A 25,611-nucleotide genomic window follows, 5' to 3' on the forward strand; every position below is an offset into this window, starting at 1 on the left:
AGAGAAGGAGGATTGGGTTTCAAAGACCTGTGTGCACAAAATTTGTCTCTGCTTGGAAAACAATTTTGGAGATCGGCTGTTAATCTTAATGCACTACTCATCCAAATGTTAAAGGGTAAGTATTTTAGATATAAATCTTTTTTGATTGCAAGCAAAGGGACTAACCCTTCCTGGAGTTGGCAAAGTCTTTTAGAGGGTAGAAAAGTGGTGAAAAAAGGATTGTTGTGGACTATAGGGTCAGGAGATGATGTTAATGTTTGGCAAGAACCTTGGATGTCGCCCCCATACCCATATCATATTAGTCTCAGCAATCAATCCAGCAACAATATGTTTTCAATTAATAGAGTAAATGACTTATTGACCACAGGAAGAAGATGGAACTGAGAGCTTATCGAATTAATATTTTCTCCTTAAATAAGAACTCGCATCCTCTCTATAGAGCCGAATAATAACAGCAAGGACTCTCTAATTTGGGCCTTGAACTCCAAGAAGCAATATGATGTGGTATCTGGATATGTGGTTGCGTACGGCTTGCACATGAGCCGATTAATCAGCTACCTGGAATCATGCAAAACCCAAGAAGCTGGAGAAAAAAATTTGGGGCTTACAATTACCAACAAAGATTAAAATCTTTTTGTGGAGAGCTGTGCATGAAAGATTACCTGTACTGAGCCTCATCCACTAGCATTTCCAATCGACTCCACCTTTGTGTCCCAGATTTAAATTAACCCAGGAAACCATCATCCACTACCTTCGATGGTGCGACCCTGCTCAAGAGGTACGGGGAGTAGTTGATTTGAAGCTGGTGCAGCCATTGAAAAGTGGTTCCCCCTTTGTGGAGTGGTGGACCCAGGTACTATTAGGTGCTAGAAATGGGAGAGAAGGTGACGATACCCTCAACATCTTCGCTGCTCTTTGTTGGGCATTGTGGAAAGCACGTAATAAAGAAGTGTTTGAAAATGAGAAAACTCCTGTCCAACAGATCTCGAACTCAGCAAGAAAAATTTGCCAGGAGATGAATAGAAGATAAATTTCCTAATTTTCTAATGTATTTTTCTTTCTTTAGTTTATTAGTTATTATTGTAGTCACTTATGACTTCAATTGGAAAAATCCCACTACTATTTCTTTAGTCTCACATTGAACTTTGTATCACTTTCTTAAAATAATGCAATTACCTTCACATTAGGAAAAAAAACCTACTATTTCTAGAAGAAAAAATGCAAGTGAAAATAAAAGTTATATAAGATGGAATAATGAAATTGATGTTCATAACAACGATAAAAAAGTAAAGTATAATTATTGTTCAAAATCTATCAATGGAGGAATTTTTATGAAGTTTTGATTGTGTTATAAATTAAACTAGATGCATATATATATATATATATATATATATATATATATATATATATATATATATATATATATATATATATATATATATATATAATGCGTAATGGTAAACTCGTACGAATTTACGAATCAAGTCTAAATCAGCTTGCGAGTTTAACCACCTTGCTCTTCACTCAATCAATTTAATATATGGTGTAAATGTAAAGGTTTCCTGGGGTTGAGTGCGCGCAGGAAAATAGAACAAAAAGAACAATAACAGAAAATTAGGGTTGTATGCTACAACTCATTGGTAAAATGGAATATCGGTATGATTTTAATCGTCTTAAGACAAAAGACCAGAAAAATTGATGATATACCTATTATTCCTTGTTTCGATTGAGATCAAGACTTGTCCCAAAAATTATAGGATACAAACCAATTAGTGTTGTTTTATCACTGCTGCGATGCTCAAAAGGAGAAATGCAAGCTCATTTGCTTCTGAACCTTAGTTCCCAGGAAACAAAAAAGCTAGCAAGGTTCAAATAAAAGCTTCTATAGTCTTGTATTCACTCAAAAAAAAACCTAGTAGCTTTGATAAACCATTCATTCTTGAATGGCTGCAGGGCCATTGACCTCCTGCAAAATAGCAAAAATAATTAATAGAACAAAGAAACTCAAAAGTCCATAGCAGAATTAGCGACTACCTTATTCTCAATCACCACCCCATCAGGAATTTCCAGTCTCAAGCCAGGTTTTGCAGTAATAGCCACTTGCCCCTGACAGGTGTGTCACAGAAAAAGCAATTGTTAGTCATAACACTTGTCCTTTCCAAATATATAAAATATATAAGATTTTGAGCTATTATATACACCAAAACTCCATGATTCATTTATCACTTAAACATGGAAAAAGAAAAAGTATAGTTTTTTCTTAAATTTTGAAAAAAGAAGGGGCCCGAGGGGGTGGGGAAGGTGATTTTATGAAACACACAGCACAACACACTGCACTGCAAAATTAAATGCAATTTTTTATGTATCCAACACGCATATCATGCCAAAGAGAAAACATATTATCTATTATACCTTGAAAGTAATATTAGCTCCAAACCACACATTGCCTCTCACGGTCAAACTATCTAAACCAACGATGCTTGGAATGGATTTGAAGCGACTTTGAAAGTCACCACCCTGGGAATGAAACAGAAGATTCATAATAAAAAAGGAATAGCTAGGCAAAGGTGTGACAAGAAACCAATATATCATCTTCACCTTTTGAAATTCAGGTCCCAGATCTATCACTGGATTTAAAGGGTTAGTCCAAGCTGGATTACGAGTTAAGACACCTTCTTTACATGTGTAAAGATCTGACTGCAAGAATACATATTTGGGGAGAGTGGAAATTAGTCAAATAGAACAAAGTATGCTTCTGAGTAACAGAATGTACAAATTACATGTACATCAGGCCAGAATCACTTGTAGTAGAAGTAAATTTGACGTTGCATCCAAGGGAAGAAAACGTGGTTCAGGTACACTGACACCAATCAATTTATCGAAGAACTGACATCCAAACAAAGAAGCCTACACTTAAAGGACCAACTAAGAACTTCATATCTAGCAGAAAACAACTTGTAATACTGGTTAGCAGCTTCTTTTCTTAATCATTTTCTTTTAGGAAGACAGTTATGAGAGACTTTAAAACTCACTATGGATCAAAACAAGAATAAGTTTCCTAGATAAGACAGGTGCTACTAGAGCATAAGGTGTCTAAAATCAACCAACAATTTAGTATCCACTCTAACTAAGCTTGTTAACTCATATATTACATTATACTTGATGGCCCAAACTGGCGTTCCAAGTCAGCATAGAAATTCTGGCGTCAAAACGCCAGAACTGGCATAAAAGCTGGAGTTAAACGCCCAAACTGGCACAAAAGCTGGCGTTTAACTCCAAGAAAAGCCTCTACACGTGAAAGCGTCAATGCTCAGCCCAAGCACACACCAAGTGGGCCCTGAAGTGGATTCTTCATCATTTACTCATTTCTGTAAACCCTAGGTTACTAGTTTTCTATAAATAGGACCTTTTGCTAGAGACTTTTACACACTTGATCATACTTTTGATCTTGGTTCTTCTGGTTTCTTCTCTGGGGCCGAAGCCAATGATCACCATTATCACTTTTGTATTTTCAACAGTGGAGTTTCTACACACCATAGATTAAGGTGTGGAGCTCTGCTGTTTCTCATGAATTAATGCAAAGTACTATTATTTTTCTATTCAATTCACGCCTACTTCTTCTCTAAGATATACACTCGTTCTTCAACCTGACGAATGTGATGATCTGTGACACTCATCATCATTCTCACCTATGAATGCGTGCCTGACAACCACTTCCGTTCTACATGCAAACAAGCTTGAATGTGTATCTCTTGGGTTTCTAATCTAAGATTAGAACCTTCGTGGTATAGGCTAGAATCAATTGGCGGCCATTCCTGAGATTTGGAAAGTCTAAACCTTGTCTGTGGTATTCTGAGTAGGATCTGGGAAGGGATGACTGTGACGAGCTTCAAACTCGTGAGTGTTGGACGTAGTGACAGACGCAAAAGGATCAATGGATCCTATTCCAACATGATCGAGAACCAACAGCTGATTAGCCATGAGGTGACAGCGCATTTGGAACATTTTCACTGAGAGGACGTGAGGTAGTCATTGACAACGGTGAAACCCAACATACAGCTTGCCATGGAAAGGAATATGAATGATTGGATGAAGGCAATAGGAAAGCAGAAGTTTAGGAGGAACAAAGCATCTTCATACACTTATCTGAAATTCTCACCAATGAATCACATAAGTATCTCTATCCTATTTTATGTTTTATTCATCTTTTAATTATCAATCCTCCATAACCATTTGAATCCGCTTGACTGAGATTTACAAGATGACCATAGCTTGCTTCAAGCCGACAATCTCCGTGGGATCGACCCTTACTCACGTAAGGTTTATTACTTGGACGACCCAGTGCACTTGCTGGTTAGTTGTGCGGAGTTGTGACAAAGAGTTGAGATTACAATTGTGCGTACCAAGTTGTTGGCGCCATTGATGATCACAATTTCGTGCACCAAGTTTTTGGCGCCGTTGCTGGGGATTGTTCGAGTTTGGACAACTGACGATTCATCTTGTTGCTCAGATTAGGGTTTTTAAGAATGAATTCTAGAGTTTCATGATGATTTGTTGAAGTCTGGCTGGCTGAGAAGCCATGTCTAATCCTTTGGACCGAGGTTTCAACTTATCATCACAAGGGCTTGTTGATTTCTATCAATCTTGCTGTTGAACGTAATGATTTGCTAAAGCTTGGCTGGCCATTGGCCATGTCTAGTGTTTTGGACCGAAGCTTTCACTGAAAGCTTGGCTGGCTAGTAAGCCATGTCTAATTCTTGGACCGGAGTTTTAGACTAACATTGCATGATTCCTGGAATTCTCATTAAGAATTTTGAAGTCCTTTTTTCTCTTTTTCCACTTAATTTTCGAAAAAATTACAAAAAATTTATAAAATCTTAAAATAAAAAATATTTTATGTTTCTTGTTTGAGTCTAGCGTCTAATTTTAAGTTTGGTATCCTGCATGTCTTTATTTTTCTTGCATGTGCATTATGTTCTTCATTGATCTTCAAGTTACTCTTGATGATTTCCTTACTCTGATCTTTAAATTCTCTTGTTTTGTGTCTTTTGTTGTTTCTCATATGTATTTTCAATTTGTTATAGTCCTTAGTACACAAACTTCTAAATTTGGTGTCTTGCATGCATTGTTTGTTTAATCTTAGTTTCTCATGATTAGTTACATTTTGATTATTTCTCATCATTAAAAATTCAAAAATAAAATTTTAAAATTGTGTCTTTTCAAGTCAATAATACAGAGAATTGAAAATTCAGAACATGCAGCAGAGGAATTACAGAGAAAAAGCTGGGCATTCAAAACGCCCAGTGAAGAAGGAAAATTGGCGTTTAAACGCCAGCCAAGGTACCTGGCTGGGCGTTAAACGCCCAAAAAGGTAGCATTTTGGGCATTAAACGCCAGAATGGATGCCATTATGGGCGTTTAACGCCAGGAGGACACTAGAGGGAAGATTTTATTTTTAATTCAAATCTTTTTCAAATTTTCATAATTTTTCAAAATCAAATCTTTTTCAAATCATATCTTTTCAATCATATCCTTTCAAAATCAACTTTTTTCTATTTTTTATTTATTACTATTTTCGAAAATCCTTGCTACAATTAATGATTTAATTCAAAATTTTCAAGTTGTTACTTGCCTATTAAGAAAGGATCAAATTTTAATTCTAGAATCATATATTTTAATTTCTTGTTAGTCAAGTAATCCACTTTAATTTTAAAAATTTCTCTTTTTAATTTGATTCTCAATCATATCTTCTCAATCATATCTTTTCAATCACATCTTTTTCAAAATTAATTTTCAATCATATCTTTTTTATTTCTAATTTCAAAATCTTTTCCAAAAATCACTTAATTTCTTTCCCAATCTTAGTTTTCGAAAATCATTTACCAAATTTTCAAAAGTTCTTTTAATTATTTCAAAATCTTTTTACTTTAATTTCAAAAATTCTTCCCCTCTTCCCAAATCCTTCTATTTAAAGGACTAATACTTTTCCATTATCAGCAATTCAAACTCTGTCCCTCTTGATAAGTTCAAATTCTCTCTTCTCTACCTTATCCTTCTATTTTTATTTTCCTCTGACACCTCAAGGAATCTCTATACTGTGACATAGAGGATTTCATATTTTCTTCTCCTCTTTTTTCATATGAGCAGGAGCAAGGACAAGGGCATTCTTGTTGAAGCTGATTCTGAACCTGAAAGGACCTTGAAGAGAAAGCTAAAAGAAGCTAAAGTATAACTCTCTATAGAGGACCTAACAGAAACTTTCAAACAAGAAGAAGTCATGGCAGCCGAAAACAACAACAATGCCAACAATGCAAGGAAGGTGCTTGGTGACTTTACTGCACCTACTCCCAACTTCTATGGGAGAAGCATCTCAATCCCTGCCATTGGAGCAAACAACTTTGAGCTTAAGCCTCAATTAGCTTCTCTGATGCAACAGAATTGCAAGTTTCATGGACTTTCATTGGAAGATCCTCATCAGTTCTTAGCTGAATTCTTGCAAATCTGTGACACTGTCAAGACCAATGGGGTTGATCCCGAAATCTACAAGCTTATGCTCTTTCCCTTTGCTATAAGAGACAAAGCTAGAACATGGTTGGATTCACAACCTAAAGAAAGCCTGAACTCTTGGGAAAAGCTAGTCAATGCCTTCTTGGCAAAGTTCTTTCCACCTCAAAAATTGAGCAAGCTTAGAGTGGAAGTCCAAACCTTCAGACAGAAGGAAGGTGAATCCCTCTATGAAGCTTGGGAAAGATACAAGAAATTGATCAGAAGGTGTCCTTCTGACATGCTTTCAGAATGGAGCATCATAGGTATCTTCTATGATGGTCTGTCTGAACTGTCCAAGATGTCATTGGACAGCTCTGCTGGAGGATCTCTTCATCTGAAGAAGACGCCTGCAGAAGCTCAAGAACTCATTGAAATGGTTGCAAATAACCAATTCATGTACACCTCTAAAAGGAATCCTGTGAATAATGGGACAATTCAGAAGAAAGGAGTTCTTGAGATTGATACTCTGAATGCCATATTGGCTCAAAACAAAATATTGACTCAGCAAGTCAATATGATTTCTCAGAGTCTGTCTGGAATGCAAGCAGCAACAGTCAGTACCAAAGAAGCTTCATCTAAAGAAGAAGGTTATGATCCTGAGAACCCAGCAATGGAAGAGGTGAATTACATGGGAGAATCCTATGGAAACACCTATAATCCTTCATGGAAAAATCATCCAAACCTCTCATGGAAGGATCAACAGAGGCCTCAACAAAGCTTCAACAACAATAATGGTGGAAGAAATAGTTTTAGCAATGGCAAACCTTTTCCATCATCTTCTCAGCAACAAACAGAGAATTCTAAGCAGAACCACTCTGAATTAGCAACTGTAGTCTCTGATTTAATTAAAACCACTCAAAGTTTCATGACTGAAACAAGGTCCTCCATTAGAAATTTGGAGGCACAAGTAGGTCAGCTGAGTAAGAAAGTTACTAAACTCCCTCCTAGTACTCTTCCAAGCAATACAGAAGAGAATCCAAAAGGAGAGTGCAAGGTCATCAACATAACCCACACGGCCGAACCTGGAGAGGAGGAAGAGGCAGTGATCTCCACTGAGGAAGACCTCAATGGACGTCCACTGGCCTCCAAGGAGTTCTCTAATGAGGAACCATGGGAATCTGAGGCTCACACTGAGACCATAGAGATTCCATTGAATTTACTTTTGCCATTCATGAGCTCTGATGAGTATTCTTCCTCTGAAGAGGATGAAGATGTTACTGAAGAACAAGTTGCTAAGTACCTTGGAGCAATCATGAAACTAAATGCCAAGCTATTTGGTAATGATACTTGGGAGGATGAACCCCCTTGCTCACTAAAGAACTGGATGACTTGACTAGGCAAAAATTACCTCTGAGGAGACAAGATCCTGGAAAGTTCTCAATACCTTGTACTATACGCACCATAACCTTTGAGAAGGCTCTGTGTGACCTAGGGTCAAGTATAAACCTCATGCCTCTCTCTATAATGGAGAAGCTAGGGATCCTTGAGGTACAAGCTGCAAGAATCTCACTAGAGATGGCAGACAATTCAAGAAAACAGGCTTATGAACTTGTAGAGGATGTCTTGGTAAAGGTTGAAGACCACTACATCCCTGCTGATTTTATAATCCTAGATACTGGGAAGTGTATGGATGAATCCATCATCCTTGGCAGACCCTTCCTAGCCACAGCAAAGCTGTGATTGATGTTGACAGAGGAGAATTGGTCCTTCAAGTGAATGAGGACTCCCTTGTGTTTAAAGCTCAAGGATCTCCCTCTGTAACCATGGAGAAGAAGCATGAAAAGCTTCTTTCAATACAGAGTCAAACAAAACCCCCATATTCAAACTCTAAGTTTGGTGTTAAGAGGCCATCATCATGCTCTGAGTACCTGTGAGGCTCCATGAGAGCCCACTGTCAAGCTACTGACATTAAAGAAGTGCTTGTTGGGAGGCAATCCAATTTTACTTATCTATGTTAAATTTCTATTTTCCATTGTTATTTTATGTTTTCTGTAGGTTGATGATCATGTGAAGTCACAAAAACAATTGAAAAAGCAAAACAAACTGAAAAACAGAATGAAAAATAGCACACCCTGGAGGAGAAGCCTACTAGCGTTTAAACGCCAGTAAGGACAGCAGAATGGGCGTTAAACGCCCAGTCTGGCACCATTCTAGGCGTTTAACGCCAGAAATGAGCACCAGACTGGCATTTAATGCCAGAAAAGGGCAAGAAACTGGCGTTAAACACCAAAAATGGGCAGCAACCTGGCGTTTAACGCCAGGATTGGCAGCAAAGGGCATTTTGCAAGCCTGATTGGTGTAGGGATGAGAAATCCTTGACACCTCAGGATCTGTGGATCCCACAGGATCCCCACCAACCTCAACTCACTCTCTCTCTTCTTCACACTTTTTCATAATACTCTTTCCCAAATACCCTTCACCAATCACCTCAATACCTCTTCCCCAAAAACTCCTCACCTATCAAATCCTACCCTCTTCTCCATAAACCCTTCACCAATCCACATCCATCCATCATAAACCCCACCTACCTCACCATTAAAATTTAAACCACTTTCCCTCCCAAACCCACCCATACATGGCCGAACCTTACCATCTCCTCACTCCTATATAAACCCATCTTCACCCCTTCATTTTCACACATCTTAAACACTACTTCTCCCCCTTGGCCGAAATACTAACCCCCTCCATCTCCTCTATTTCTTCTTCCTCTACTCTCTTCCTTCTTCTTTTGCTCGAGGACAAGCAAACCTTCTAAGTTTGGTGTGGTAAAAGCGTTGCTTTTTGTTTTTCCATAACCATTTATGGCACCTAAGGCCGGAGAAACCTCTAGAAAGAGGAAAGGGAAGGCAAAAGCTTCCACCTCCGAGTCATAGGAGATGGAGAGATTCATCTCAAGGATGCATCAAGACCACTTCTATAAAGTTGTGGCCAAGAAGAAGGTGATCCCCGAGGTCCCTTTCAAGCTCAAAAAGGGTGAATACCTGGAGATTCGACATGAGATTCGAAGAAGAGGTTGGGAAGTTCTCACCAACCCCATTCAACAAGTCGAAATCTTAATGGTTCAAGAGTTCTATGCCAATGCATGGATCACTAAGAACCATGATCAAAGTGTGAACCCAGACCCAAAGAATTGGCTTACAATGGTTCGGGGGAAATACTTAGATTTCAGTCCGGAAAATGTATGGTTGGCATTCAACTTGCCCATGATGCAAGGAGATGCACGTCCCTACACTAGAAGGGTCAACTTTGATCAAAGGTTGGACCAAGTCCTCATAGACATTTGTGAAGAGGGCGCTCAATGGAAGAAAGATTCAAGAGGGAAGCCGATTCAACTAAGAAGGCATGACCTCAAGCCCGTGGCTAGGGGATGGTTGGAGTTCATCCAACGCTCAATCATTCCCACTAGCAACTGGTCTGAAGTTACTATAGACCGGGCTATCATGATCCATAGCATCATGATTGGAGAGGAAGTAGAAGTTCATGAGGTTATATCCCTAGAACTCTACAAGGTGGCGGACAAGTCCTCTACTTTGTCAAGGTTAGCCTTCCCTCATCTCATTTGTCACCTTTGCAATTCAGCTGGAATTGACATAGAGGAAGACATCCTCATTGATGAGGACAAGCCCATCACTAAGAAAAGGATGGAGCAAACAAGAGATCCCACTCATGAAAAAGAGCATGAGGAAATTCCTCATCATGAAATCCCTGAGATGCCTCAAGGGATGCATTGTCCTCCACAAAATTATTGGGAGCAAATTAACACCTCCCTAGGAGAATTAAGTTCCAATATGGGACAACTAAGGGTGGAACACCAAGAGCATTCTATCCTCCTTCATGAAATTAGAGAAGATCAAAGAATCATGAGAGAGGAGCAACAAAGGCAAGGAAGAGACATTGAGGAGCTCAAGCACTCCATAAGATCTTCAAGAGGAAGAACTAGCCGCCATCACTAAGGTGGACCCGTTCTTTAATTTCCTTGTTCTTTATTTTCTGTTTTTCGAATTTTTATGCTTTAGTTTATCTATGTTTGTGTTTTTATTACATGATCATTAGTGTCTATGCCTTAAAGCTATGAATGTCCTATGAATCCATCACCTTTCTTAAATGAAAAATGTTTTTAATTGCAAAAGAAAAAGAAATACATGAATTTCGAATTTTAAATAGTTTAATTATTTTGATGTGGTGGCAATACTTTTTGTTCTTCTAAATGAATGCTTGAACAGTGCATTTTTTTTTTGAAATTGTTGTTTATGAATGTTAAAATTGTTGGCTCTTGAAAGAATGATAGAAAAGGAGAAATGTTATTGATAATCTGAAAAAATCATAAAATTGATTCTTGAAGCAAGAAAAAGCAGTGAAAAAAAAAAGAAAAAGAAAAAGCAAGCAGAAAAAGCCAATAGCCCTTTAAACCAAAAGGCAAGGGTAAAATAAAAAGGATCCAAGGCTTTGAGCATCAGTGGATAGGAGGGCCCACAGAAATAAAATCCTGGCCTAAGCGGCTAAACCAAGCTGTCGCTAACCATGTGCTTGTGGCGTGAAGGTGTCAAGTGAAAACTTGAGACTGAGCGGTTAAAGTCGTGGTCCAAAGCAAAAAGAGTGTGCTTAAGAATCCTGGACACCTCTAATTGGGGACTCTAGCAAAGCTGAGTCACAATCTGAAAAGGTTCACCCAGTTATGTGTATGTGGCATTTATGTATCCGGTGGTAATACTGGAAAACAAAGTGCTTAGGGCCACGGCCAAGACTCATAAAGTAGCTGTATCAACATACTGAACTAGGAGAATCAATAGCACTATCTGAATTCTGAGTTCCTATAGAAGCCAATCACTCTGAACTTCAAGAGATAAAGTGAGATGCCAAAACTGTTCAGAAGCAAAAAGCTAATAGCCCCGCTCATATAATCAAGACTGATCTTCATAGATGTCTTTGGAATTCATTGTATATTCTATTCTTTTTATCCTATTTGATTTTTAGTTGCTTGGGGACAAGCAACAATTTAAGTTTGGTGTTGTGATAAGCGGATAATTTATATGCTTTTTGGCATTGTTTTTAGTATGTTTTTAGTATATTTTAGTTAGTTTTTATTATGTTTTTATTAGTTTTTAAATACAAATCACATTTCTGGACTTTACTATGATTTTGTGTATTTTTCTGTGATTTCATGTATTTTCTGGCTGAAATTGAGGGACCTGAGCAAAAATCTGATTCAGAGGCTGAAAAAGGACTGCAGATGCTGTTGGATTCTGACCTCCCTGCACTCGAAGTAGATTTTCTCAAGATATAGAAGCCCAATTGGCACTCTCTCAATTGCGTTGGAATGTAGACATCCTGGGCTTTCCAGAAATATATAATAGTCCATACTTTGTCCGAGATTTGATGGCTCAAACTGGCGTTCCAAGTCAGCATAGAAATTCTGGCGTCAAAACGCCAGAACTGGCATAAAAGCTGGAGTTAAACGCCCAAACTGGCACAAAAGCTGGCGTTTAACTCCAAGAAAAGCATCTACATGTGAAAGCTTCAACACTCAATCCAAGCACACACGAAGTGGGCCCTGAAGTGGATTCTTCATCATTTACTCATTTCTGTAAATCCTAGGTTACTAGTTTTCTACAAATAGGACCTTTTGCTAGAGACTTTTACACACTTGATCATACTTTTGATCTTGGTTCTTCTGGTTTCCTCTCTGGGGCCAAAGCCAATGATCACCATTATCACTTTTGTATTTTCAACGGTGGAGTTTCTACACACCATAGATTAAGGTGTGGAGCTCTGCTGTTCCTCATGAATTAATGCAAAGTACCATTGTTTTTCTATTCAATTCATGCCTACTTCTTCTCTAAGATATACACTCGTTCTTCAACCTGACGAATGTGATGATCTGTGACACTCATCATCATTCTCACCTATGAACGCGTGCCTAACAACCACTTCCGTTCTACATGCAAACAAGCTTGAATGTGTATCTCTTGGGTTTCTAATCTAAGATTAGAACCTTCGTGGTATAGGCTAGAATCAATTGGCGGCCATTCCTGAGATCCGGAAAGTCTAAACCATGTCTGTGGTATTCCGAGTAGGATCTGGGAAGGGATGACTGTGACGAGCTTCAAACTCGCAAGTTTTGGGCGTAGTGACAGACGTAAAAGGATCAATGGATCCTATTCCAACATGATCGAGAACCAACATCTGATTAGCCGTGTGGTGACAGCGCATTTGGAACATTTTCACTGAGAGGATGGGAGGTAGTCATTGACAACGGTGAAACCCAACATACAGCTTACCATGAAAAGGAGTATGAATGATTGGATGAAGGCAATAGGAAAGCAGAAGTTTAGGAGGAATAAAGCATCTTCATACACTTATCTGAAATTTTCACCAATGAATTACATAAGTATCTCTATCCTATTTTATGTTTTATTCATCTTTTAATTATCAATCCTCCATAACCATTTGAATCCGCCTGACTGAGATTTACAAGATGACCATAGCTTGCTTCAAGCCGACAATCTCCGTGGGATCGACCCTTACTCATGTAAGGTTTATTACTTGGACGACCCAGTGCACTTGCTGGTTAGTTGTGCGGAGTTGTGACAAAGAGTTGAGATTACAATTGTGCGTACCAAGTTATTGGCACCATTGATGATCATAATTTCGTGCACCATTGAGGCACTGTGTTAGCATAGAATTCTCTCACCAAGCTCTCTACCACTTTCCTTGGTGGGTTACATAGAAGTGACCAACCCCTGTTGTTGATCTCAATGTTGATTTCAATATGCTCATTCCTCCCTAGTTGAAACCCAACTTCTGGAATGATCTCCCTCTCACTCACCCAACCATAAAATTGATTTTGGTTGAATGCAGAGAGAAACTTGTAGTCATTGAAAGAGCTTGAGGATCCAGAGGTTGGTTCCTTGATTTTTCTTTTCTTTGAGGCTGAGCTTTTTGGTGGTGCCATTAGGTTGAGAGAGTGTGTATGGGATTGTGAAAAAAATGTGTGGGGGTTACAAGAAAGAGCAAGCAAAACAATGTTTTGCTCCAACACCAAACTTAGGACTTGATTGTCCCAATCAAGGAAAAAAAGAAGAAAGAAAGAAAGGAAAGAGATAGTAGAAGATGAAAAGAAAAGGGAAGGTGAGGAGTGTATGCTCTTCGTGTGTGATTGGGGTTGTTGTAGTGGGAGAGGAGATGGGGAGGTGAGGCTTTTATAATGGGTGAATGGTGTGGTACGAAGGGTGGGAATTGAAAAGGGTTAAATGTTTTCCCACTTGGGGAGTGGCGCCTAGCGTGGGAAGAGGCGCCAACTCTTTTCTCACATGTCTTCTGCGTGTGTTGAGTTCTAAAGTGCAAGTACACTTTGACTTCCTTGCTTTGTGAGTTGTTTACCATGTGGGCCCCATCTTTTCTCCTGAAATTAAAACTGAACCCATTAGTAATGACAAAAGAACCCATTCACATTCCTTCTCATCAAGAGTGATTTGGATTGCAACTGATGGGTGTCCCTTGGGACACCAAACTTAATTCTTTGGCATCTTAATAAATTGGTTCCATTATTGTGTATTTAATGTGTTCATAAGAATGGAGTAATTATCAATCTTTTCATTTTCTTTTGATTCCAATTCCTCTGAACTCATTAAACCACATTCATGTTCTTACCCAAAGCATTAAGTACTTTCAAATTAGGTGACTTGGACTGCTAGGTGATCCTTGGTGGTGGCCACACCAAACTTAATCTCTGAGCTTACTCTTCAAAATCAAGCTATTAATTGTTTGTAAGCCTAGATTAAGTGGGTGAGAGACCACACCAAACTTAGCAGTTTAGCTAGTTCTCAGCCCATCCACTCATCATGATTTATGCCTTCATCAAGTTGCAATTCCAGAATAGAAAGAAATAAAAGAGTGTAAAAAATCTAGCTACCAAGTCTAATGTCAAACTTTCTAATCTACAATTGTAAACTAATCCTACTTTGGTAATGTAACACAAATATGAGACTGAAAATTAAATTATCTAAAGCAATAGATTTTAAACTACTTCTAAGAAAAGCAATTAAATCAAAAAGGATAAAGTGTTGGGGTGCCTCCCAACTAGCGCTTCTTTATTGTCATTAGCTTGACATTCCTTCATCTTCAGCTGAGCTTGTAGCTCACTCTCTGCTCCTCTAAGGAGCCTCCCAAGTAGTGTTTAAGTCTATGGCCATTGACAGTAAAAGTTCTCTGAGTCTTGTCCTCCATGAGCTCCACATGACCATAAGGAAACACCTTGAGTATGGTGAAAGGTCCTGACCATCGAGACTTAAGTTTCCCAGGGAAGAACTTGAGTTTTGAGTTGTAAAGTAACACCTTCTGTCCTTCAGTGAACTCCCTTCTTGCTATCTTTTGGTCATGCCACCTTTTTGTGTTCTCTTTGTAGATTTTTGCATTCTCATATGCTTGATTTCTAAACTCCTCCAGCTCATTGAGTTGCATTAATCTCTTTTTTCCAGCAGCTTGCTCATCATAGTTTGACATTTTTAGAGCCCAAAATACTCTATGCTCAAGTTCAACTGGTAAGTGACAAGCCTTACCATATACCAGTTGGTATGGAGACATCCCAATGGGAGTCTTATAGGCTGTCCTGTAGGCCCATAGTGCATCATCCAGCTTCTTAGACCAATTCTTTCTTGAGCTTCCAACAGTTTTTTCAAGGATTCGTTTCAGCTCTCTGTTGGAGATTTCAGCTTGCCCGTTGGTCTGTGGGTGGTATGGGGTTGCCACTTTGTGCTTTACTCCATATCTGAGAAGGAGTGTCTCGAGTTGTTTGTTACAGAAGTGTGTCCCTCCATCACTAATGAGAGCTTTGGGAACTACAAATCTGCTGAAGATGTTCCTTCTCAAGAAGCTTATCACAACCTTGTTGTCATTTATTGCAGTGGCTATGGCTTCTACCCACCTTGAGACATAATCAACAGCCACTAATATGTAGCTATTTGAGTAGGAGGTTGGGAAGGGTCCCATGAAATCAATCCTCCATACATCAAACAGCTCCAACTCTAGTATGAATTGCTGTGGCATCTCATTTCTTTTGGTTAGATTACCAGCTCTTTGGCATTCATCACACCTTGACACCATTTCCTTGGCATCCTTAAACATTGTTGGCCAATAAAATCCGGATTGAAGCACTTTTGCTGCTGTCCTTTCTCCACTGAAGTGACCTCTATATGCGGATCCATGGCACTGCCATAACACTTCCTGCCCTTCTTCATGGGATATACACCTTCTTAGGATTCCATCAGCACACTTTTTGAACAAATAAGGGTCATCCCAGATGTAGTGTTTGGCATCCTTAATTAGCTTCCTCCTCATGTGCTTATTGATGTTGGTTGGTAGCTCCCCAATAGCCTTGAAGTTAGCTATGTCTGTAAACCAAGGGGCTACTTGAATCATCATCAATTGTTCATCAGGAAAGCTTTCATTTACTGCTACTTGTTGCATTTCTTCTTCTTGTGGGATCCTTGAGAGGTGGTCAGCTACCTTGTTCTCTACTCTGCTCCTATCTTTAATCTCAATATCAAATTCTTGGAGCAGTAGAATCCACCTTATTAGTCTGGGCTTAGATTCTTGTTTGGTAAGCAAGTATTTGAGTGCTGCATGATCAGTGAACACAATTACTTTTGAGCCAATAAGATATGATCTAAACTTATCAAAAGTAAAAACTATGGCTAAAAGTTCTTTCTCCATGGTGGTATAGTTCCTTTGATTCTCATTAAGAACCTTGCTAGCATAATAAATAACATGTACTAGCTTGTCTTTCCTCTGTCCTAGAACAGCACCAACAGCAAAATCAGATGCATCACACATTAGTTCAAAGGGAAGATCCCAACTTGGTGGTGCTATAATAGGTACAGAGGAGAGTTTCTTCTTAAGTTCATCAAAGGCTACCATGCACTCTCTATCAAAAACAAAGGGAGTATTTGAGACAAGTAGGTTGCTAAGGGGTTTTGCAATCTTTGAAAAATCTTTGATAAACCTCTTATAGAACCCAGCGTGTCCCAAAAAACTTCTGATTGCTTTGACATTGCAAGGTGGAGGTAATTTTTCAATTACTTCCACTTTTGCCTTGTTCACTTCTATGCCATCTTTTGAAATTTTGTGACCAAGAACCACCCCTTCAGTCACCATAAAATGGCACTTCTCCCAGTTTAAAACTAGGTTAGTTTCTTGACACCTTTTTAGCACAAGAGCAAGATGGTATAGGCAATCAGAATATGAGTTCCCAAATATAGAGAAGTTGTCCATGAATATTTCTATGAACTTTTCAATCATGTCTGAAAAAATAGAGAGCATGCACCTTTGGAATGTTGCAGGTGCATTGCACAATCCAAAGGGCATTCTCCTATAAACAAAGACACCATATGGACAAGTAAATGAAGTTTTTTCCTGATCCTTGGGGTCTACAACAATTTGGTTGTAGCCCGAATACCCATCCAGGAAGCAATAATACTCATGTCCTGCCAATCTTTCAAGCATCTGGTCCATGAAAGGTAGGGGAAAGTGGTCCTTCCGGGTGGCTTCATTAAGTTTCCGGTAGTCAATGCACATACGCCATCCGGTCACTGTCCTTGTGGGTATCAATTCATTCTTCTCATTTGCCACAACAGTGATCCCTCCCTTCTTAGGGACTACTTGCACCGGGCTTACCCAAGGGCTGTCTGAGATGGGGTAAATCACCCCTGCTTGCCACAATTTCAGCACTTCTTTCTGAACCACTTCATTCATGGTTGGGTTCAGCCTCCTTTGTTGTTGTCTTGAAGGTTTGGCATCCTCTTCAAGTAAGATTTTATGCATACACATTGAAGGACTGATCCCTTTTAAATCTGCAAGTGTCCAGCCTATGGCATCCTTGTGTTGTCTCAGCACTTGGATAAGCTCCTCTTCTTGTTCCTTGCTCAGACTTGAATTTATGATCACTGGGTGAGTGTTGTTAGCACCCAGATATGCATATTTCAAGTTGGGTGGTAAGGTTTTCAGCTCTAATTTTGGTGACTCTGCATTTTTGTTGTCTGTGGTGGTTGGCATGATTGAGTTTCTCATGGTTGCTTGTGGTGGTTCTCCATCTGATACTTGTTCTAGCTCAATGGTTCCTCCACATTGTTCTTCTTCCAAGACTTCTTGAACTATCTGTTCCATGGTGTCTACCAGCATGTATTCTTCTATGGATTCCTTAGGATAACTCATTGCTTTAAAGACATTGAAGACTATTTTTTCTTCATGCAGCCTCAAGACTAGTTCCTCTTTTTGCACATCAATTATGGCTCCAGCAGTAACTAGGAATGGTCTTCCTAGGATAATTGACGTATTGACCTCTTCTTCCATGTCCAGCACAACGAAATCAGCAGGGAAAATGAATTCTCCTACTTTCACTAGCAAGTCCTCCACCACCCCATGTGGAAACTTAAATGTTCTGTCTGCCAATTGGAGTGCCATCCTTGTTGGCTTGGCTTCCTCAATCTTCATCCTTCTCATCATGGTTAGGGAGATAAGATTTATGCTAGCTCCCAAATCACACAAAGCTTTCTCAATGGTGATGTCTCCTATGATGCAAGGGATTTGGAAACTCCCTGGGTCTTTCAGCTTTTGAGGCAGCTTCTTCCGTATGATGGCACTGCATTCTTTAGTCAATATTATAGTTTCTTTTGCCTCCCAGTTCCTCTTTTTGGTTATAAGCTCCTTCAAAAATTTAGCATAGAGTGGCATTTTTTCTAATGCCTCGGCAAATGGTATGTTGATTTGGAGCCTCTTGAAGATCTCTAAGAACTTAGAAAACTGGCCATCCTTCCCATCTTTTTCCAGTCTTTGTGGGTATGGTGCCTTTGGCACATAAGGCTTCAAGACTGGTTTTGGTGGAGGTGGAGCAGGGATCTCTCCTTCATCCTTGTTCCCATGCTTTGCTGCAGCTTTTTCATGCTTGTCTTTGCTTGGGGTTCCTTCTTCTATAACCTTCCCACTTCTTAGAGTAATGGCTTTGCATTCCCCTCTTGGGTTAGCCATGGTATCACTGGAAAATGTGTGTGTGGAAAGTGGGATTTGCTTGGATAAAATCCCCACTTGTGCTTCCAACTTTGAGATTGATGCGCCTTAATTTTTCAGATTTAACCTGTATTCTTCTTGATTAGTGATGAGCGGATATTTTATACGCTTTTTGGGGATAATTTCATATAGTTTTGAGTATGTTTTAGTTAGTTTTTAGTCTATTTCTATTAGTTTTTAGGAAAAATTCATATTTCTGGACTTTACTATGAGTTGTGTGTTTTTCTGTAATTTCAGGTATTTTTCTGGCTGAAATTGAAGGAGCTGAGCAAAAATCTGATTCAGGCTGAAAAAGGACTGCTGATGCTGTTGGATTCTGACCTCCCTGCACTCAAAGTAGATTTTCTGGAGCTACAGAACTCGAAATGGCGTGCTTTCAATTGCGTTGGAAAGTAGACATCTAGGGCTTTCCAGCAATATATAATAGTCCATACTTTGCACAAGAATAAACGACGTAAACTGGCGTTCAACGCCAGTCCTCTGCCCAATTCTGGCGTCCAGCGCCAGAAAAGGATAAAAAACTGGAGTTGAACGCCCAAACTGGCACAAAAACTAGCGTTCAACTCCATAAATGGCCTCTGCACGTGAATTGCTTAAGTCTCAGCCCCAGCACACACCAAGTGGGCCCCAGCACACAGAAGTGGGCCCCAGAAGTGAATTTCTGCTTCATCCATCATAGTTTATCCAATTTTTGTAAACCTAGGCTACTAGTTTAGTATTTAAACAACTTTTAGAGACTTATTTTGTATCTCATGACATTTCGGATCTAAACTTTGTATTCTCTGACGGCATGAGTCTCTAAACCCCATTGTTGGGGGTGAGGAGCTCTGCTGTGTCTCGATGAATTAATGCAAGTATTTCTGTTTTCCATTCAAACACGCTTGTTCCTACCTAAGATGTTCATTCGCGCTTAACTGTGATGGAGGTGATGAGCTGTGACACTCATCACCTTCCTCAAATCATGAACGTGTGCCTGACAACCACCTCCGTTCTATATACGATTGAATGAGTATCTCTTAGATTCCTTAATCAGAATCTCCGTGGTATAAGCTAGAACTGATGGCAGCATTCATGAGAATCCGAAAAGTCTAAACCTTGTCTGTGGTATTCCGAGTAGGATTCAAGGATTGAATGACTGTGACGAGCTTCAAACTCTTGAAGGCTGGGCATTAGTGACAGACGCAAAAGGATAGTAAATCCTATTCCAACCGGATCGAGAACCAACCGGTGATTAGCCGTGCTGTGACAGAGCGCGTGAGCGTAGTTTTCACTGGGAGGACGGAAGGTAGCCATTGACAACGGTGATCCACCAACACACAGCTTGCCATAGGAGGGCGTGCGCGCGTGAATCAGAAGACAGAGGAAAGCAGAGATTCAGAAGACAAAGCATCTCCAAAACTCCAACATATTCTCCATTACTGCACAACAAGTAATCTTTAATTTATGTTCTCTTGGTTATTCACAATTCAACTGATAAACATAATTGACTTCCTGACTAAGATTTACAAGATAATCATAGATTGCTTCAAACCAACAATCTCCGTGGGATTCGACCCTTACTCACGTGAGGTATTACTTGGACGACCCAGTGCACTTGCTAGTTAGTGGTACGAGTTGTGAAAAGTGTGATTCACAATTCGTGCACCAAGTTTTTGGCGCCGTTGCCGGGGATTGTTCGTGTTTGGACAACTAACGGCTTATTTTGTTTCTTAGATTAGGAAAAATTTTCTCTTTTTGAACCTTGTTAAAACACTTTAAATTTATAGCTCAGTTAATTAGAACGTGGTGTTTATGTTCACGGTAATTGGCTATCATATTTTTTAAAACCTTTTTCAAAAATAATTTTTCTGTTAAATCCTGTGCCAAACTTTAAGTTTGGTGTTTTCAAAAATAATCTTTCTTAAAATTTTCGAAAATTTTCATAACTCATTTGGCTAGAGCGTTAATCTGTGTTCTTGGTAATTGGGTTAGAGTCTTTTATATTCTTTTCAAAACCTTCTTTTACATAAATAATATTTTTTCTATTAAATCTTGTGCCAAACTTTAAGTTTGGTGTTTTCTTGTTGATTTCCCTTTGGTTTTCGAAAATTTTGGTTTGGTTTTCTAAAAAATTTTTAAGTTTGGTGTTCTTTCTTCATGTTCTTGTGTTCTTGTGAGTCTTCAAAGTGTTCTTGAGTTTTCCTTGTGTCTTGATCTTAAAATTTTTAAGTTTGGTGTTCCTTGGTGTTTTCCCTCCAAAATTTTCAAAAACAAGGAGCATTAGATCTAAAAATTTTAAATCTTGTACTATCTTATTGTTTTTCTCTCTCCTCACTAAATTCAAAAATATCTTTTCAAAATATCTCTTCTAACTTCCTAACTTCTTATCTTTTCAAAATTTGTTTCAACTAACCAACTAACTTTTTGTTTGTTTCTTAACTTTTTCAAAACTACCTAACTAACTCTCTCTCTAATTTTCGAAAATATCTTCCCTCTTTTTCAAAAATTTCTTTTTTTTTAACTAATTAATTTTTATTTTCTTTTACGAAAAAAAAAATTTAATTTCAAAATTCAAATTCTTTTTAGTTATTTTATTTTATTTAAGTATTTACTTCTTATAAAATAAAATAAATAAAAAGATAAATCAGTCCAAGTTATATCCATATATCCATCATGGACATAAGTGGAAATGAACAGTCCAGGAGGACTCTGGGGTCATATTCTAACCCCTCTACTGCTTCATATGGGAGTAGCATATGCATACCCTCCATTGGAGTTAGTAGCTTTGAGTTGAATCCTCAGCTCATTATCATGGTGCAGCAAAGTTGCCAGTATTCCGGTCTTCCACAGGAAGAACCTACAGAGTTTCTGGCACAATTTTTACAAATTGCTGACACAGTACATGATAAGGAAATAGATCAGGATGTCTACAGACTATTACTGTTTCCATTTGCTGTAAAAGATCAAGCTAAGAGGTGGTTAAATAACCAACCTAAGGCCAGCATAAGAACATGGAAACAGCTGACAGAAAAATTCTTGAATCAGTATTTTCCTCCAAAAAGGATGACACAGCTAAGGCTGGACATCCAAGGCTTTAAACAAGGAGATAATGAATCTCTTTATGATTCCTGGGAGAGATACAGAGAGATGCTACGAAAATGCCCCTCTGAAATGTTTTCAGAGTGGGTTCAGTTAGACATCTTCTACTATGGGCTTGCAGAAGGAGCTCAGATGTCTCTAGATTACTCAGCCGGTGGATCTATCCATATGAGAAAGACAATTGAAGAAGCTCAAGAGCTCATTGATACAGTTGCCAGGAATCAGCATCTGTATCTAAGCAGCAACCCTTCCATGAATGAAGAGGTTAAAACAGTAAGTGCCGAATTCAGTACTGTAAAACAAGCTGCTGAATTCAATCAGCAATTGGATTTTCTAACAAAGCAGCTAGCTGAATTCAAAGACAGGCTACAGGAGACAAGGATAGCTAATATACATATGGACGAACAGTTTAAGCAAACAAAGCAGCAGCTATCAAGGCAAATAGCAGAAGAATGCCAAGCAGTTCAATTAAGAAGTGGGAAAACATTAAATACCCCACCTCAAGGCATAAAAAATTCAAGAAATGAGCAACCCACTAAAGATTCACCTGAGGACTGTAAGAGCCCAGGGAAAAATAATTCTGGCACTAAAACGCCAGAAAATGGGTGGAAGGCTGGCGCTGAACGCCCAGACCATGCCCAACACTGGCGTTCAGCGCCAGAAACAAGGCAGGATTGGCGTTCAACGCCAGAAATGGGGCAGAATCCAGCGTTGAACGCCCAAAATGGGTACATTTCTGGCGTTCAGGCGCCAGGAACAGACAGTGAGCTGGCGTCTAACGTCACTCCAGCTTCTGACTCTGGCACTCAATTGCCAGTGAGGGATCAGACACACACAAGTGCTGATAACAACCCCTCTAAAAAGGCTTCTTTAACCACTAAGGTTGAGGAATATAAAGCCAAGATACCTTATCCTCAAAAACTCCGGAAAGAGGAGCAGGATAAGCAATTTGCTCGCTTTGCAGATTATCTAAGGACTCTTGAAATAAAGATTCCATTTGCAGAGGCACTTGAGCAAATACCTTCTTATGCCAAGTTCATGAAAGAGATCTTGAGTCATAAAAAGGAGTGGAGAGAAACAGAAAGAGTTCTCCTCACTGAAGAATGCAGTGCAGTCATTCTGAAAAGCTTTCCTGAAAAGCTTAAAGACCCTGGGAGTTTTCTGATACCATGCATATTAGAAGGTGATTGCACCAAGACAGCTTTATGCGATCTTGGGGCAAGCATCAACCTGATACCTGCATCCACTATCAGGAAGCTTGGCTTAACTGAAGAAGTTAAACCAACCCGGATATGTCTCCAACTTGCTGATGGTTCCACTAAATACCCATCAGGCGTGATTGAGGACATGATTGTCAGAGTTGGGCCATTCGCCTTTCCCACTGACTTTGTTGTGCTGGAAATGGAGGAGCACAAGAGTGCTACTCTCATTCTAGGAAGACCCTTCCTAGCAACTGGACGATCCCTCATTGATGTCCAACAGGGGGAAATAACCCTGAGAGTCAATGATGATGAGTTTAAGTTGAACGCTGTCAAAGCCATGCAGCATCCAGACACATCAACAGACTGCATGAAAGTTGATCTCATTGACTCTTTGGTAGAAAAGATCAACATGGCTGAGAGTCTCGAATCAGAGTTGGAAGACATCTTTAAAGATGTTCAGCCTGATTTGGAGGATTCAGAGGACATGAAAGAGCCTCTGAACTTTCTTCTGAAAGAGGAAAAACCTCCTAAACCCGAGCTCAAGCCACTACCACCATCCTTGAAATACGCATTTCTGGGAGAAGGTGACACTTTTCCAGTGATCATAAGCTCTGCTTTAAATTCACAGGAAGAGGAAGCACTTATTCAAGTGCTAAGGACACACAAGACAGCTCTTGGGTGGTCCATAGGTGACCTTAAGGGCATAAGCCCAGCTAGATGCATGCACAAAATCCTATTGGAGGATAATACCAAACCAGTGGTTCAACCACAGAGGCGGCTAAATCCAGCCATAAAGGAAGTGGTGCAGAAAGAGGTTACCAAATTACTAGAGGCTGGGATTATTTATCCCATTTCTGATAGCCCCTGGGTGAGCCCTGTTCAAGTCGTCCCAAAAAAGGGAGGCATGACAGTGATTCATAATGAAAAAAATGAACTGGTTCCTACAAGAACAGTTACAGGGTGGCGCATGTGTATTGACTACAGAAGGCTCAATATAGCCACCAGAAAGGATCATTTTCCTTTACCATTCATAGACCAGATGCTAGAGAGACTAGCAGGTCATGATTATTACTGCTTTTTGGATGGCTATTCAGGCTATAACCAGATTGCAGTGGATCCCCAGGATCAAGAGAAAACAGCATTCACATGTCCATCTGGAGTGTTTGCTTATAGAAGGATGCCATTTGGGCTGTGTAATGCGCCTGCAACCTTCCAGAGATGCATGCTCTCTATTTTCTCTGACATGGTGAAAAAATTTCTGGAAGTCTTCATGGATGACTTCTCAGTATATGGAGACTCATTCAGCTCCTGTCTTGATCACCTGAAACTTGTTCTGAAAAGATGCCAAGAAACCAACCTAGTTTTAAACTGGGAAAAGTGTCACTTCATGGTGACTGAAGGAATTGTTCTTGGGCATAAAATCTCAAACAAGGGAATAGAGGTGGATCAAGCAAAAATAGAGGTAATTGAAAAATTACCACCACCTGCCAATGTTAAGGCAATCAGAAGCTTTCTGGGGCATGCAGGATTCTATAGGAGGTTTATAAAGGATTTTTCAAAAATTGCAAAACCTCTAAGCAATCTGCTAGCTGCTGACACGCCATTTGTGTTTGACACAGCATGCCTGCAGGCGTTTGAAACGCTGAAAGCTAAGCTGGTCACAGCACCAGTCATTTCTGCACCAGACTGGACATTGCCATTTGAGTTAATGTGTGATGCCAGTGATCATGCCATTGGTGCAGTATTGGGACAGAGGCATGACAAGCTTCTGCATGTCATTTATTATGCCAGTCGCATTCTAAATGATGCCCAGAAAAATTACACAACCACAGAAAAAGAACTACTTGCAGTGGTTTACGCCATTGACAAGTTCAGATCATACTTAGTAGGATCAAAAGTGATTGTGTATACTGACCATGCTGCTCTTAAATATCTACTCACAAAGCAGGATTCAAAACCCAGGCTCATCAGATGGGTATTGCTTCTGCAAGAGTTTGATATAGAAATAAGAGACAGAAAAGGGACAGAGAACCAAGTGGCTGATCATCTGTCCCGGATAGAGCCAGTGGAAGGGACGTCCCTCCCCTTTCTTGAGATCTCTGAGACGTTCCTTGATGAGAATCTATTTGCCATTCAGGAAGCACCATGGTTTGCCGATATTGCAAACTATAAAGCTGCACGGTTCATACCCAAGGAGTACAATAGAATACAAAAGAAGAAATTAGTCACTGATGCAAAGTACTACTTGTGGAATGAACCCTATCTCTTTAAGAGATGTGCAGACGGAATTATCCGTAGGTGTGTCCCCAGAGAGGAAGCACAGAGAATCCTATGGCATTGCCACGGATCTCAATATGGAGGCCATTTCGGAGGTGAGCGAACAGCCACCAAGGTCCTCCAATGTGGCTTCTATTGGTCCACACTCTATAAAGATTCCCAAGAGTTTGTACGTAATTGTGACAGTTGCCAAAGAGCTGGTAATCTGCCTCATGGTTACGCCATGCCTCAACAAGGAATCTTGGAAATTGAGTTGTTTGACGTATGGGGAATTGACTTCATGGGACCTTTTCCACCATCATATTCAAACACGTATATTCTGGTGGCAGTTGACTATGTATCAAAATGGGTTGAGGCTATTGCCACACCCACCAATGATACTAAAACAGTGCTGAAGTTCCTCCAGAAACATATCTTTAGCAGGTTTGGTGTCCCTAGAGTGTTAATC

The 25,611-nt window shown here is 39.5% G+C and overlaps 1 long non-coding RNA gene and 1 other non-coding gene across 2 annotated transcripts; both read right to left on the reverse strand.

Moving 5' to 3' along the window:
* Window positions 1–1,728: 1,728 nt before the first annotated feature.
* Window positions 1,729–2,696, reverse strand: LOC112777085 (uncharacterized). Its single transcript, XR_003816108.2, has 4 exons — window positions 2,599–2,696; window positions 2,413–2,517; window positions 2,035–2,106; window positions 1,729–1,966 (listed from the first exon to the last, which is right to left on the reverse strand). It is a non-coding gene; the product is annotated as an uncharacterized lncRNA (long non-coding RNA).
* A 3,986-nt stretch (window positions 2,697–6,682) lies between these two features.
* On the reverse strand, window positions 6,683–6,790 carry LOC112780773 (small nucleolar RNA R71). The gene has a single exon (XR_003191589.1). It is a non-coding gene; the product is annotated as a small nucleolar RNA R71 (small nucleolar RNA).
* Window positions 6,791–25,611: the final 18,821 nt, after the last annotated feature.

This window comes from Arachis hypogaea, chromosome 19, assembly GCF_003086295.3.
Source record: "Arachis hypogaea cultivar Tifrunner chromosome 19, arahy.Tifrunner.gnm2.J5K5, whole genome shotgun sequence".
In the NCBI taxonomy this organism is placed as follows: domain Eukaryota; kingdom Viridiplantae; phylum Streptophyta; class Magnoliopsida; order Fabales; family Fabaceae; genus Arachis; species Arachis hypogaea.